Source organism: Amborella trichopoda, chromosome 1 (assembly GCF_054954075.1).
Source record: "Amborella trichopoda isolate Santa Cruz 75 chromosome 1, AtrichopodaSantaCruz75HAP2 v2.0, whole genome shotgun sequence".
NCBI classification, from domain to species: Eukaryota; Viridiplantae; Streptophyta; class Magnoliopsida; order Amborellales; family Amborellaceae; genus Amborella; species Amborella trichopoda.
This window is the reverse complement of record NC_142336.1, coordinates 12058870-12061527: the sequence shown is the minus strand read 5'-3', so window position 1 is coordinate 12061527 and position 2658 is coordinate 12058870. Positions and strand designations below refer to the sequence as shown.

General features: G+C 44.5%; 1 non-coding gene across 1 annotated transcript; it reads right to left on the bottom strand.

Annotated features, from left to right (window-relative positions):
• Positions 1 to 260: 260 nt before the first annotated feature.
• LOC18444592 (aspartyl protease AED3) lies at positions 261 to 1681 on the bottom strand. The gene has a single exon (XR_016051602.1). It is a non-coding gene; the product is annotated as an aspartyl protease AED3 (transcript).
• Positions 1682 to 2658: the final 977 nt, after the last annotated feature.

Sequence of the window (2658 nt, the reverse complement as noted above, 5' to 3'; positions counted from 1 at the left end):
TCTAGGTTTTAAACATTACTTTAAGAAATAAAATATATCAAATTTTGTTATAAACCCTGAGATACAAGATTTGAAATTTTGTAATAAACTGAATTATCAAATTTTGTAATACATCCTAAGCGACAATCCGAATAGATGAATAGCAAGCCATCTTGTCTAGAACCTAACCTTTTTGGTACGCCCTCACGGGATGGGATGGCCCTTTTTGGTACGCCCTCACGGGATGAGAGAGAGAAGGGAAGGGAAGAGAAGATAGAGAATGATACACAACAAGTAAATGAGCGAGGGTCTTGTCTGAAGCTACAGTGCACAACTCACGCGTTACCCCAATGACCATACACATCAAGTGCGAGAAAGAGAACAGAAAACCAACGATCAATACACAACCCACGAGAGAGAAAAAACAAAATCATGAAGAGAGAGAATCGTTAAGAGCAAAACTCACGAGACACGCCCAACCTCCCATTGGCCACATCATACACAACCCTGTGATTTTGCTGCTGAAAATTGGCAATCACGTTCACCACCGCATTCACATTTGCAGGCGCTTCCGCCATGGCCAGGCACGTTATGGTCCCCGCACTGCTCTTTATAACGACGTTATCATCCGCTAGCGTCATATTCATCCCTTCAAATTGGAAGGTTATGTGGGGAACAACGATTGCCTCGTTATAACAGGTGTCGAACCCTCCCAGCGTTGTCACCGTTTTATTAATCCTCTTCCTGAACTCGGCCTTCAAGGCCTCGTAGGCCGGGGCCACGAGTCGGGTCACCATCGTTCCCGAGTCAAACACCGTGCCGGAGCCGGTGGCCGGGTCGAATGCGAATGCAGAGTCCGGAATGGGGAGTTTTGTTCGCCCGACAAGAATCGCCCCGAGCTTGACGTAATAGAGAGAGGACCGGCGTGGGTTTGTGAGCAAAGGCGTGTACTTTATGCGAATCGGTTGGCCCACTGGACCGAGTTTTAATGACCCGGTAAAACCAGGGGCTCTAAAGTTAGGAAGGCAGTAAGAAAACACACCTTTGTATAGAGGCCCTGACTGGGACATAAGGCCCATGGAGCCCCGGCCCAGGCCCAATAAGCCCTGTGGTGGGAGCGACTGACCTGAAACTTTAGTCAAGCACCCAAACGAGTAACCCGGCACCGAGTCATTTGCTAGTGACAACGAGTCTTGGCTGAGAGCAGCTTCGAACGACGAGTCAGAATAGGTCATGTTAAACGAGCAAGAGCCACTCGTTGTGCATGTTTGGCTGTGAAGTAGGGAGCATTTTGGCGAGCCGCACTCGGATGGTTTGTAGGTGGTGGACAGAGTGGGCTGAAAGACAGTGGCGGCGCAACCGGGGCAGGCCGTGCAGGGGACCCATGGGACGTCGTTGCTGGTGTCCAACAGCATGGTCATGACTTGAGGCGGGGTGCCGACGCCCACGCGTGCGACGTAGCTGGGTGTGTTTATCGCCTGTCGGCCTGACCCGATTGGCACCACCGTCTTGTTGGCCTTGAGGCCCAAGAGATTGGCCACTCTGGAGGCATCGAGCTCGGCCATTTCGAACAGAGTGTCGTCCCATGAGCGGCTCTGCACTTGGTTGTGGAAGAGCTTGAGGGTGACTGTGGAGATACCATGACTGGTACAAAACAGAGAAGAGAAGAAAAGTGATAGTAGTGAGAAAAAGAAGAGAGCCATTGCTGGTCAGTGAATAATGTGGGAGTAAAGGAGAGGGGGTCTTTATATAAGTCTGATGAGGGCTTTGATGGCATTATTGAATGTCATGGCAGGGGAACCTGCTGTAATCCATCTAGTTTCAGTGCCTGTCCTTTACTGCAACAGGGGACTTGTGGGTTTTGGGTCATGTAGAGAGAGAAAGCATGTTAGAGAGAGAAAGAGAGCATGTTAGAGAGAGAGAGCATGTTAGAAAGAGAGAGCGCTTATTAGAGAGAGAGAGCATGTTAGAGAGAGAAAAAGAGAGATCATGTTAGAGAGAGAGCGCATATTAGAGAGAGAGCATGTTAGAGAGAGAAAAAGAGAGCATCCTAGAGAGAGAGATTAAAGGTGCCAAGGTCGAGGGATGGATTTTTTGTGGATGGGTACAGGTTGGCCTAGATAAACTTTTTTGCTCCTGAATATGGTAAAGACAAATGACAAAAATACCCTTAATAATTTTCAGTCATCTAACTTATTAGTATTTTTATCCTCCTCTATTGCGAGAAATTAATATAGTTTGGACTTTTATTTTAGGATGGTTCGATAATAATGTATTTTTATTTTTATTTATAAAATTTTAAACTCTAAAAATAGTTTAAATCAAACAAATTTATAAATGTATACAAATATTGAAAATAGATCGCCTAGATAATACCTGTTGCAAGATATTATTTTTTTAATTTGAAATCTCTTTTTTTCTCCATATCTATACCTCTTGATGCTGAGATGATCAAGTAGATGTTTTGCCAACATCATAACAACCTTTTTCACAGGATTTTAGAGGTCCACCTTAATCATACATTTTTAAAGCGTCAGCCTTATATAAACTTTCTCCACTGTTCCCAAAATATTGAGAAAACTAAAATAAAATAAATTGTCCTCATTTTTCCTCGATTTTTCACTGAAAAATTTAGTTAGAAATGGTTAAATTCCAGTATCCTTGAATTTTGATTTGAGC